The sequence below is a fragment of the Pongo abelii genome, chromosome 4 (genome assembly GCF_028885655.2).
Source record: "Pongo abelii isolate AG06213 chromosome 4, NHGRI_mPonAbe1-v2.0_pri, whole genome shotgun sequence".
NCBI classification, from domain to species: domain Eukaryota; kingdom Metazoa; phylum Chordata; class Mammalia; order Primates; family Hominidae; genus Pongo; species Pongo abelii.
This window is the reverse complement of record NC_071989.2, coordinates 66,093,904-66,107,574: the sequence shown is the minus strand read 5'-3', so window position 1 is coordinate 66,107,574 and position 13,671 is coordinate 66,093,904. Positions and strand designations below refer to the sequence as shown.

The following is a 13,671-nucleotide window of genomic DNA, read 5'->3' as shown; positions in this document are numbered from 1 at the left end:
TTGAATGAGCAGAGAAATTTCAGGGCCACATGCAAATTCTCTCCAAGTGAAATGTTTTAAAAAGGAAAAGACAAAATATTGTCTAGTTTTACTATTTCCCAATTTTACCTTCTGGAACGTGACTATTAAAATATCCTTAAGGCATATGCTCTGCAGCTCCCCTTTATGCCAAACTTCCTTATAATGTGATTATTCCGTGTTATTATTATTTAAATCATTTTTATGTGTCTTCAAAGGACCCACTTAGTAGCAGGAGATCATAGTGAAAAGAGCACAGGGTTGGGTCGTGGTCCTTGTCTCTCTAAAATGTACTAGCTATTTAAGCCATGCAAAATACTAACCTTTGTGGGTTGCAGTTTTCCCATCTGGGACGTAGGAGTAGCATTTCTCTACCTGTCTTGTAAGGTGGTGAAGATCAAAAGATAAAGCCTTTTATGAACTTTAAGCATTACACAAATGTCAGATATGGCTGTTAGAGTACAATAGTCTTAAAGATATATAAAGTTGTTTTCTTCAACATTTTTCTTCATCACCAAAGATATTTGTTTATTTGTAAACCTTCCTGAAAATCACCCTTATATTATCATTTTATTACAAACCAGTTTGTGGAATAGGTTGAAAAGCATTATTGTTTTCATTCTATGGATGAGAAAACAGAGGTTAAGAAAAGGCAAATATGGGATTTTACCTAAGATACTGCTGATAAACAGTAGAACAAGGGTGAGAAGCCAGTTCTGCTTCTTCTGCTTCCCTGGGCTAGGCTTCTTTTGTCCTCTTCACTTGGAGTCTCTCTCTAACCAGCTCTAACCCCCATTTAGAGATGTCTAATCACCTCTATGCCAGGGGTGAAGCTGAAGCAAGCACTTGGGTGCCAGGCAGGAGAGTGAGGAGCTGAACACTAGTGGATGGGTGGAGGGCCAGGCTGCACAGAGCAGTGGGCCCAGGGGAATTGCAGGGTGGGAGCAAAGTTCAGGGACAAAGCCAGAGATCAGTTATTAAAAGAATTAAAAAATTCTGAGTGGGTAAATACGACAGGCAACAACAGTATAAACAGATCAGGATCCAGCCAATTGCAGTTGACCAGCTGTAACACATGGGAGACAGGCTCAGGCACAGAGTGGTCTGGATCAATTTTCTGTGAAGGGTTCATTTGAACCCCTTTGAAGTTCCGGGCCTCACTCTGCAGATGTGCCACTCTTGTCTCAGAGGCCTTCCACTCATTTAGTCAGTGTGCATGCATGCATCAACACAGACTTATTGAGGTTTTATTATGAACCATGAGATGCATTAGGTGCGAGAGGTGCAGTTATGAATAGGCACGAATAAGGTTCATGTTCAGAAGCACTTAGACTAGTGCAGGGTTTTCCACCTGGGCACTAGTGACATTCTGATGAGGGGACTGTCCTGAGTACTGGCGGATGTTTAGGATAGGCCTCTTCCCACTAGATACTACTTCCACCTCTCCAGTTGTGACAACCAAAAATGTCTCCAGGCATTGCCAAATGTCCCCAAGGTGTGGGGGCACAGGAAAGGACAGATGACATCAATGTTAGGAATCACTGGTCTAGTGTTAATAATGATTAACAATTACTAAGCATTTACTAAGTGCCAGGCACAGAGTTTGACACAACCAGCCAAAATGTTGATAATGGAAACTCTCAGCAGGCCCTACTTAAACATTTCACCAGATTCTCCAAGGCTCTCCATTTCCTCCACAACCATAGCGACCAGCTCCAAGGGCGTGTGGACCATTTGCAGCCAAGTGCTCTGGTTTGCCTGGGTGCTTCTGTTCAACATAACACATGTTGAGTATGTTGAGTCATATGCTTATGAGAAAAAATTGTGTTTGTTACCAAACGCTTTGAGCCTATTGTACTTGTTATAGTTGTACAATTTAATTAAAGAGTACATAAACTGATTAAACATAAGTGTAAATAGTTGTTCCTAAGAAAATTAAGTGCAATGCTTTGGAAAGATATAATCAAAAAAACTTTATGTTCAATTAAATCTGAATAAGAACAACTGTAAAAAGGCAGAAAAAATTATAAAAATCTAGAAGATGTAAGGTCTTGCTACATTTTATCATTATTTGTAGAGATGGGGTCTCACTCTGTCACCCAGGCTGGAGTGCAGTGACATGATCACAGCTTACTGCAGCCTCAACCTCCTGGGCTCAAGCAGTCCTCCCACCTCAGCCTCCTGAGTAACTGGAACTACAGGCATGCACCATCCTGCGCAGCTTTGTTACACTTTAATGAATACCAAACAGGACAGGCATGGTGGGGCATGCCTATTGTAGTAGTCCCAGCTACTCAGGAGGCAGAAGCAGGAGGATCGCTTGAGCCTGAGAGTTTAAAACCAGCCTGAGCAACTTCATCTCTAAAAAAATAGAAAATTAAAAAATAAAGAATCCCAAACTGAAAATTGTCACCAATGTACTATTAATCTAAATTAAGTAAGAGACAAAGTGTGAAGTACAGTAAGCGGACCATTCTCAAAAAAAAAGACCTATGCCCTACATAACGATGTATAAATAAGTGAATATTTTTGTATGTTTTAAGTTGAAAGAAAATGTTTAATATATGTATGGTATTTAATGATTATTTTTATCAGTCAACTACCTGTCTTCCCAGTTGCTTTAGATGAGTAGGATTCTCTGATATTGTCCTTGTTTTTGAGATGAAAAGTTCAAAGAGAGGGAACTTACTGAGCGCTTACTGGAGATGGTGCAGGCCTCAGGCTATTTGAACAATTGAATCCAAAACATGGATATCAGACCAAATCACTTAATTTATATCAACAATATGAATGACAAAATTAAAGAAGAAGGATTGAAGAGATTCCCACATGCCCTGTTTTCTCATTTTGGCCATGTGGTAAGTATTGTGCCTCTAAAGACCACGAAGATGGGTGTGGGACACTGGGCTCATCCACAAATGCCTTGAGACAGTTACAACGATTTCCATTGTATGATAAACCAATTCAAATCCAGTATGCAAAAACAGATTCTGATATAATTTCTAAGATGTGTGACACTTTTGCTGACAAAAGAAAAGAAAAAAGCCCAAACTGTGGAACAGGTAGCAACAACCGCCTGGTCAGGAAACACTGAATTCAGCTGATACTCAAATCCTCAGGTTCTTACTACCCTCTGAATTCTGTTTTATTTTTAAGTTAATTTACCAGCAGAGACTCATGAGATGATGTTATCTGTGCTATTTAATCCACTCCCTGGTTTCAAGAAAGTACGTTTTGTACCTGGGAAGCATGGTATTGCTCTGGTTGAATTTGAAAACGGTAAGTAGGCTGGAGCTGTCAGGGCAGCTTTACAAGGATTTAAGGTCACTTTGTCCCATACCATGAAAATCACCTGTGTCAAGAAGTAATACTGGGGATAGTCATCATTAAAGGACTCAATATTATTTATGGTGTTTGTTTTAGTAACATTTGGTCAGGTCATTCTAATAGTTAGGGATGGGGAAAGTCAAAGTGAACAAAAATAGAGAAGTGACTGAACTAGGTAACATCTAGGACACGGTGAGCCAGGAGTGAAGTCTGGGTGTGCCTGGCCGTGGTTCAAGCTCTGGACCACAATGTGATGCACAAACAACCCACTCCTCCAGCGCAATGATGCTGTCAATTACGCTAAAACTAAGAATTTCTGTTCAAAGCCATCCTGAACAAAGTTGTTAGATGGCAAATTGGGAGATGCCTGCAACATCTAAAAACAACAAGGGATCATACAAAATTGAAAAAGAAGAATTGAAGAGATTCCTCCACACCCTGTTTTCTCAGTTTGGCCATGTGGTAGATACTGTGGCTCTTGTATGTAGAATATACAAAAAATTCCTAAAACTGAAAAGTAAAAGAAAGGAATGCAAACATAAAAATGACTGAAGTGCATAGTAGGCAATTCCTTTTGACAGAAAAGGAATCCCTAAAGACTAATATGTATAAGAAGTGATCAATAATTTTAGTAATCAAAGAAAAGGAATTTGAAACAACTAAGAGGCACTCTATGCCTCTTAGGCAGGCATAAATTAGCAGCATAATGCCATGAATAGGCACAGATGCAAAGATGTAGGAACCCCATGCACTGCTGGTGAGAATCCAGGTGGGAGCAGCCACTCCAGGGGCAACCTGGCCCCACCCTATGACCCAGCAATTTCCCTCCTAGGTGTACATCCCCAAGAAACCTTTATACATCCTCCTCAGGGGATATGTACAAAGATGTTTGGTATAGCATTAGGGTTAGCATGGGTCGTCTAAGAAACAGATGCCAAGATGCAGATTAAACCAATTAAACGTACAAAGATTTTCTTAGAGGGAATACCTGTGAGAGAAAATAGGGATGGATGGGAGAACTCATACCACAATGAAGTCTGACCCCAAGTGAAGGAGAGGGAAGGAAGGTTGGTGGAAGCATCCTAAGAACCTGGTGGAAGGTTCTCCAAATCCATCAGGAAGTCCTCAAGCCCTAATCAGCCATGGGAGGAGTCCCCTGTCTCCCAAGAATGAGCCTGTCTTAGTCGCCCGGCTGTGCTCAGTCACTGGCTAGGAGCAGCCCACAGGAAGCAAGGCCTCAGGTGAAACCCAGAGATAGATTTCAGAGCTCAGAGCTAAGCCTTAGGTCAATTACATTCCTGCAATTGGAGGTCTATGAGGCATAGTCTCATGGGTTCCACATGTTATTTGGAGTACAGGGACAGGAAGGCAACGTGTATGCCAATCACAGGGATTGTGGATAGATAATGTGCAGTAGACACCACCAGTGAGCAGTCAGAAGCAAAGAAGCAGATGTATACCTAACAGCACAGATGGGTCTTTAAAACAAAGTATAGAGTGAAAAAGGAAGAAACAGAATGGGATATCCAATATAATAATATTTCCTAAATGTGAGATACATATACATGCATACAAAATGGTAACACTCAATATTCAAGCCTACACATATAAATCAAAAGACTACCACTGTGCCCATTAGAATGGTTGCTAAGGTGGAATATGGAGGTAAAAAGGACTAAATAAAGGAATATACAAAAAAAGGACTTGAACTGAGCCTGAGTAACTCAATCTCTTGACTCTGAGGGTCTAAATAAACAAATCAACATAGTGCTCACCTCATGCTTCCCCCATAGTCATGACGCAGGAGCAGCCTCTCTGGAATTCTTTAATAGCAGCAACTATAAAAGCAGCCTTCTGTTGTAAAAACAGCAGCTCTTTGCATAGTAGATGTCTACGCTATCCCTGCCCCTTTAAATTCAGCTGGCCCTATCAGTGCCTCACTTTGCACAGCGCAGACCCAGCACAGCAGCAGCACAAAACAGCTAGCCTAGGAACCGCCTCAAGCTGCCTGCCTGCCTGCTCTCTCTCTCAACTTCCGCCTTCCAGCTAACGTCTGGGTTCTCCATTCCTGCCTTGGTCCCCTAGTTCTATTGTTTGTTTTCATAATGGCTTTATTGAAATATAATTCACATGCCATACAATTCACACATTTAAAGTGTGCAATTCAATAGCTTTTCCTATAATTGCATAGCCACCATTTCAGAATATTTTCATCACCCTCAAAAGAAACATTGTACTCCTTATCCATCAACCCCTAGTCCCTCCATGCCTCCCCCACCCCCCAGTTCCAGGCAATCACTAATCTACTTTTTGTCTCTATAGATTTGCCTATTCTGGACATTTCATAGAAATGGAATCATACAATAAGTGGTTCTTTGTGACAGGCTTCTTTCATGTAGCCTAATGTTTTTGAGATTTATCTATCTTGTAATATGTATCCTTTTTAGGGTTGAATATTCCATTGTAGCGATGTATCTTTTTCTCTTTTTTAAAGAAAAGGTCTCACTGTTACCCAGGCTGGAGTGTAGTGATGTAACCATGGCTCACTGTAGCCTCAACCTCTCAACCTCCCAGGCCTAAGCAATCTTCCCACCTCAGCCTCTTTAGTAGCTGGGACTACAGGTGTGTGCCACCACACTTAGCTAATTTTTAAATTTTTTTTGAAGAAACGGGGTCTCACTATATTGCCAAGGCTGGTCACAAACTCCTGGATTCAAGCAATCCTCCTTCCCAAAGTGTTGGGATTACAGGTGTGAGCTACGAGGTCCATACTTTCTTCATCCATTCTTTAGTTGATGGACATTTGGGTTGTTACCATTTTTTGGTGACTATGAATAATGCTGCTATGAAATTTGTGTATATGTTTTTGTGTAGACATATGTTTTCATTTATCTTGGGTGTATAATAAGGAATGGAATATTCGGGTTGTATACTAACTCTACTTTTAACCTTTTGAGAAACTATCAGACTGTTTTCCAAAGCAGCTGGATCATTTTGCGTTCCCACCAGCAGTGCATGAGGGTTCCAATTATTCCATATCTTCACCTACTCTTGTTATCATCTGTCCTTTTGATTAGGATCCTTTGGTTTTTGCCATTGGCTCCCAGCTCCTCCTGAACTCGCTGACCTTAGCCGACCTGAACGCACTTGGCATCTTCCTTGGCTTCAGTGCTCTTCAGGATTCCCTGTGAAAGTCATCTTTCACTACACTGGCAGAATTAGCCCTTGGGTTCCTCCACTAGAAAATAGGGGTTGCAGATAATGGGGTTCTCAGATTCTACCCCCAAAATAAAAGAATAGAGAACGGGGAAAGCTTAATGTAGCTGACAGCTACCTTAGCCCTTGTGGTAGTTAGTTTTATATATCAACTTGACAGAAGGGGTGCCCAGTTAGGACGTAAAACATTATTTTTGGGTGTGTCTATAAGGAGTTTCCAGAAGAGATTGGCATTTGAGTCTGTAGACTGAGTAAATGTTCACCCTTTCCAACGTGGGCAGCCATCATCCAATCCACTGAGGGCCAAATAAAACAAAAAGGCAGAGAAAGGGTGAATTATCTCTCTCTTCTGCAGCTGGAACATCTATCTTCTACTGCCTGCAAACATTGTAGCTCCTGGTTCTCAGGTCTTTGTACTTGGACTGAGTTGCATCACTGGCTTTTCGGTATCTCCAGCTCCCAGACAGCAGATCATGGGACTTTTTGACCTCCATAATTGCATAAGCCAATTCCCATAATAAATCTCATCTTTATCTCTATTATCTATCTATCTATCTATCTATCTATCTATCTATCTCCTCTTGGTTCTATTTTTATGGAGAACTCTGATTAATAGAGCCCTTTTCTTTTTCTTCAGCTCTAGTTGCTAGAATGACAAGCTGAGGAATCCAGGAGGGTCTGACCTAGGGACAGCAGCAATTCTGGAATTCCAACCTGAAAGTGACAAGAATGACAGCACAACCACAGCAATTACTAATTTAGAGGTAGACTCTCATTTCCTTAAATCTTTTCATTTTCTGCAAATGCAAAAATAAGAGAAAGAAGGGTCAGCATTGGGCATGGTAATAATGAATAAATCTCTGTTTTTACTGACAGTAATTTACAGTTGATAATATTAATTGCTTCTGTTATCAACGACATCATTTTTATGGCTGTTTATTTAGTAACAACTCTTGGCAGTTGTACCATTTCTATGTGTTTCAGGCTGAAGGGTCCTAGTTCAGGGTGAGACAGATTTGAAGATTACCACGGCTAAAGGAGAAATGCTGTCATCGCTGAGGAAAAAAAATCAGAAAAGTTATGGATTGTGTTTCTTTTTAACCCTCCATTTTGAGGCTGGAAGGCTGGGATCATTTAAGTAGAGGTTTATTCCTTTGGACAGTTGACTTGAGTTTGGATTTCTCAAGTGTATTTGAATTTCACCCCAGGAAAGCAGGCTCAGTGATGATGTTTTCCTAACTAATGATTCTATGCATGGCAGAGCCTTTACTTAACAATCATTTAAACTTGGGAATAGATTAAACCCATTAACTAGGCCAGTGTCTTCCCCCTTACTGTGGTCATTAACCAAATTGCTAGCTTTAGTTGGAACTCAGATAACTATTTAAAGACACCCTAGACCTATTGTTTTAGCATTTTTATTTCAACAGACATTACTAGAAGACTAATTTTCAATATTTAGTTTTACAGAGTTTAAGTATAAACTTTCAAAGCATAAATTCTTTTTATTTTTTTTTTTACTTTTAGACAGGGTCTCACTCTGTTGCCCAGGCTGGAGTGCAGTGGCATGATCGCAGTTCACTGCAACCTCTGCCTCCTGGGTTCAAGTAATTCTCCTGCCTCAGCTTCCTGAGTAGTTGGGATTACAGGTGTGTGCCACCATGCCCGGTTTTTTTTGGATTTTTAGTAGAAATAGGGTTTCGCTATGTTGACCATGCTGGTCTCAAATGCCTAACCTCAAGTGATCCACCCGCCTTGGCCTCCCAAAGTGCTGGGATTAAAGGCATGAGCTACCGCATCTGGCCTCAAAACATAAATTCTCTTTTTTTTTTTTTTTTGAGATGGAGTCTTTTTCTGTCGCCCAGGCTGGAGTGCAGTGGCACGATCTTGGCTTACTGCAACCTCCACTTCCCGGGCCCAAGTGATTCTCCAGCCTCAGCCTCCCAAGTAGCTGGGATTACAGGTACCCACTACTACGCCTGGCTAATTTTTGTATTTTTAATAGAGATGGGGTTTCACTATGTTGGCCAGGCTGGTCTCAAACTCCTAACCTCAAGTGATCCACCCAACTTGGCCTCTCAAAGTGTTGGAATTACAGGCATGAGCCATCACGCCTGGCCTCAAAACATGAATTCTCTTGTTAATTGTAATTCATATACATTTAAGTGCCCCTGTTTTAAGGGTACTGATTAATGAGCTATGCATTTGTGTAACTACTATCATAATCAAGATATAAAACATATCTATCACCCTTTTCTTCTACCTTTTGCTGTCAATCCCTACCTATTTTCTGGCCCCAGGCAGCCACTAATATACTTTTGTTACTAGATTAGTTTTGTCATTTCAAGAATTTAATATAAATGGAACCAGATTGTTTTTGAAATTCATCCATGTTGTTGCATGTATCAGTTTTTTTTTTCCTTTTTATTACTCAGTATTATCTCATTGCATGGATATACCACAAGGATAAAGTTTACCCCAGGAATGAAAGCTTGGTTTAACGTTGAAAATCAATAATTATAATTCACTATATGACCAGAATACAGGTGAAAAAGCATATAATCACCGCAATGTATTTAGAAGAGTTACTTGACAAAATTTAGCACCCATTAATGATGAATACTCTCAGCAAACTAGTAATAGAAGGGAGTGTTCTCAATATGACAAGGGCTTCTACAGGAGATATGATACTTAATAGTTGCATTGGTTATCAATTGCTATGCAACAAATTACCCCAAAATTTAGCAGCTTAAACAAGAAGCACTCATCATCTCACAATTTCTGGGGATTAGGAATTTGAGAGCCACTTAACTGGGTGAGTCTGACTGAAGTTATCTCATGAGGTTGCAATCAAAATGTCAGCTAGGGCCACAGTCATCTGAAGGCATGAGTGGGGCTGGAAGATTTACTTCCGAGATTGCTCATTCACATAGCTGTTGGAGGAAGGCCTCAGTTCCTTAATTGTTATTTGTAGGAAGCCTCTTGTCCTTACCATATAGATCTTTTCATAAGGTTTCTCGCGTGTCCTCATGGCTTGGCACATGGCTTCCCCCAGAATAAGTGATCCAAAAGAAAGAAAAAGCAAGGAGGAAGCCACAGTGCCTTTTATCATCTAGTCTTTGGAGATCATATACCATCATTTCCACTAGAGTATATTCGTTAGAAGCAAGTTGCTAACTACAGCCCGCATTCAAGAAGAGGGGAATTAGGCTCCACTTTTTGAGGGAGGAATATTAGATAAATTATGCATGTATTTCGAAACTACCACAATGTGAAAGATGGAATGTGTTTCCCCAGGAAGATCAGAACAAAGAAGGATCTATAGATTCAGCAGTCTGAATCAAAATACCCACAAGCATTTTATAGAACTGATGAGCTGATTCACCTAAAATTCATATGGAAATAATGAAGATGTTAAAAAGCCAAAATAATTTTGAAAAAGAACAAAGTTGAAGGGTTTTTGCCACTTGATCTCAAGGTTTATTATAAATCTACAGTCATCAAGACAGTGTGGAATTGTTTTATGGACAGACATATAGAGTCATAAAACAAAATAAGGATTCCCCAAATATATGTATATAATATAAAATTTAAAATATGATAATAAAATTTATATATTATTTTTGACAAAGGCATCGAGTTTTCTTAATGGAGAAAGTTTTTCAACAAATGGTGCTGGAACGACTGTATGTCTATATGGAAAAAATGAAGCTTGACTCTTAACTAATACTATATATAAAAATTATTAATAATTCAAAATAGATCATAGACCTAAATGGTAAAGTTAAAACTGTAACATATCTTTTTAAATTTAACTTTATTTATTTATGTATTGTAGAGATGGGACTCTCACTATGTTACCAAGGCTGATCTCAAATTCCTGGGCTCAAGCAATCCTCCTGCCTCGGCCTCTCAGTGCGCTAGGACTACAGGTGTGAGCCACCATCCCCTGCCAAAACTATAGCATATCTTAAAAAAGATTGTATTAGTCAGGGTTCTTCAGAGAAACAGAACCAATAGGAGAGATATAGATACAGATATAAGAAGCAATTTATTATGAGGATGGGCTCACATGATTACGGAGGCTGAGAAGTCCCATGATAGACCATCTGAAAGCTGGAGAACTAGGGGAGCAGGTGGCTTAGTCCCTGTCTAAAGGCTTAAGAACCTGGGGAACCAATGGTGTAACTCTTGGTTTCAGGCCAAAGGCCTGAGAACCTGGGGGCTGCTTGATACAAGTCACTAAGTCCAAAGGCCAGAGAATCTGGAGTTCTGATGTCCAAGAGCAGAAGCAGATGGATATCTTAGCTTCAGAAGAGACAGTGAATTCATTTTTTCTTCTGCCTTTTTATTCTATATTTGCCCTCAACCAATTGAATAATGCCTGCCCATCCTCAGATTGGGTGAGGGTGATCTTCCTTGTTCAGTCCACTGATTCATATGATAATCTCTTCCAGAAACACCCTCACAGATGCACCCAGAAATAATGCCTTACTAGCTATCTAGGCATCCCTTAATCCAGTCAACTTGACACCTAAAATTAACCATCACAAAGATGTAGGATAAAAATCTTTGAAAAATTGGATTAAGAAAAAATTATTATACATAGGCTACAAAAAGAAACCTTAAAAGAAAAAACACTGATACATTGAACTTCATGAAAATTAAAATCTTTTTTTCTTTAAGTATTACTTTAACTGAATAACAGAGCTTAGAGTAGAGAAGGCTGTGTGTAATCCAGGTATTAAGTTTCTGATTGATGAAGGGCACAGGCCAGGCAGTCATTAAGTGATAGTGATCAGGAGTCGAGGTAGGATGAGAGAATGCTAGGATTCTTAGCAGATGAAGCATCCTGACTTAGTATCAAAGGAGCAAGACACAGACCCTTCCTCCTGAGCCTGAGGCTTGTGCAGTCTGAAAGGATGGTGTCCTAGGGCATCAAGGAGAAGAGGCAGATTTCAATTAAGGCAGGTGGTGGAGGAAAATGCCCAGGGAAGAGGTCCAAGATGTAAGGGGCATACTGATCACAGAGTGTCCTTGTTTGGGTGACTATAACAGAAAGACCATGGATTGGGTAGCTTTAAAAATAAACATTTATTTCTTACAGTTCTAGAGTCTAGGAAGTCCAAGATCAAGCCGCTGGTAGATCCAGTGTTTGGTGAGGGCCCTTTTCCTGGTTCACAGATGGCCACCTTCTCCCTGTGTCCTCACATGGTAGAAGGGACAAGGGAGTTCTCTCCAGTCTCTTTTCTTTTCTTTATAATAGAGATGGGCTCTTGCTGTGTTGACCAGGCTGGTCTCGAACTCCTGGCCTCAAGGAATCCTCCTACCTTGGCCTCCCAAATTGCTGAGATTTCAGTCATGAGCCACCATGCCCGGCCAGGGGTCTCTTTTCTAAGGGCACAAATCCCATTCATGAGGGATCTATCCTTAGGATCCAGTCATCTCCCAACAACTTTGCCTCCTAATGCTATCTATCACCTAGAGGATTAAGTTTCCAAATACAAATTTTGGGGGAATACAAACATTCAATCTCCAGCACAGAGTCTGACTTCTGAGGCTTTGGTGGCATGACTGGGAGGAAAGTGAGCCATCCTAGGAAGAGGAAGCCCTGAAGATAGAGGACTGGAGAGACAAGTTTTAAACCACGGCTGCCAGAAAGCAAGGACATAAGGCTAGGAAGACTTAGTCCTCTCAGTCTCCTAGAACAGTGGTCTTCAAATATTTTTGCTTGATTATTATCCCAAAATAATTTTGAAAAACCCTCTCACTTTTAAAAAATTGAAATATAACTTATGTAAAGTACACAAATCTTCAGTGTAAGGCTTAGTGAACTTTCATATATTTATACATGCATGTTACCACCACCAAGATTAAGGTATAGAACACTTCCAGCTGCTTGAGAGGTTCCTTCATGCTCCCTTCTTGTTGATACCTGCTCTCTCCTTCCCACAGGTAACCACTATTCTGACATGTATTTCCATCTCTTACATTTTTATGTTAACATGTAGGGCTGAGTGCAGTGGTTCACGCCTGTAATCCCAACAGTTTGGGAGGCCGAGGTGGGCAGATCACTTTAGGTCAGGAGTTTGAAGCCAGCCTGGCCAACATGGCAAAACCCTATCTCTACTAAAAATACAAAAATTAGCTGGGCACAGTGGCAGGCGCCTGTAATCCCAGCTACTTGAGAGGCTAAGGCATGAGAATTGCTTAAACCCAGGAGGCAGAGTTGCAATGAGCCGAGACTGTGCCACTGCACTACAGCATGGGCAACAGAGCCAGACTCTGTCTCAAAAAAAAAAGTTAACATGTAAAGATTTCTATTATAAATGTAAACAGTTGCAAAGGATGTACTCCCTGTCATATTTTATATATTATACCTTGCCCTGAAGATTTATCCAATTTAGTTTATAGAAATGTCTGGCATAAATCTTTTTTTTTTTCCCTAAGAGGCAAGATTCCACTCTGTCACCCAGGCTAGAATACAATGGCACAATCAGAGCTCATGGTAATCTAGAACCTCTAGACTCAAAATTATCCTCCTACCTCAGCCTCCTGAGTAGCAGGGACTACAGGCATGCACCACCACACCTGGCTTGCCCTACAAGATTTTTTTTTTTTTTTTTGAGATGGAGTCTTGCTCTGTTGCCAGTCTGCAGTGCAGCAGTGGTGCGATCTCAGCTCACTGCAACCACCGCCTCCCAGGTTCAAGTGATTCCCATGCCTCAGCCTCCCAGGTAGCTGGGGTTACAGGCACACACCACCACACCTGGCTAATTTTTTCTATTTTAGTAGAGACGGAGTTTCACCATGTTAACAGGCCAAGATGGTCTCGATCTCCTGATTTCGTAATCTGCCTGCCTTGGCCTCCCAAAGTGCTGGGATTATAGGCATGAGCCACCACGACCGGCTGCCCTGCAAGATTTTTATACCCAGATAGTATATTTGGGGTTTGGAAGAGAGGTCACTGTGAAAAGGAGGTGGGAAAGTAGAACTTGCAGAGTGTGGTAAACCAAATTTAGGAGATGGTGCAAATGGAAATGGAAGATAGGTTAACCAATCAGCTTAAAGTGACCAGTGCCCACTTGTCCCTGGGAAGCCTACGTGTAC

The 13,671-nt window shown here is 40.7% G+C and overlaps 1 pseudogene; it reads left to right on the top strand.

The window, feature by feature from the left end:
• The first annotated feature begins 2,765 nt into the window (after positions 1-2,765).
• LOC112133485 (U2 small nuclear ribonucleoprotein B''-like) lies at positions 2,766-3,386 on the top strand (annotated as a pseudogene).
• The last annotated feature ends 10,285 nt before the right edge of the window (positions 3,387-13,671 follow it).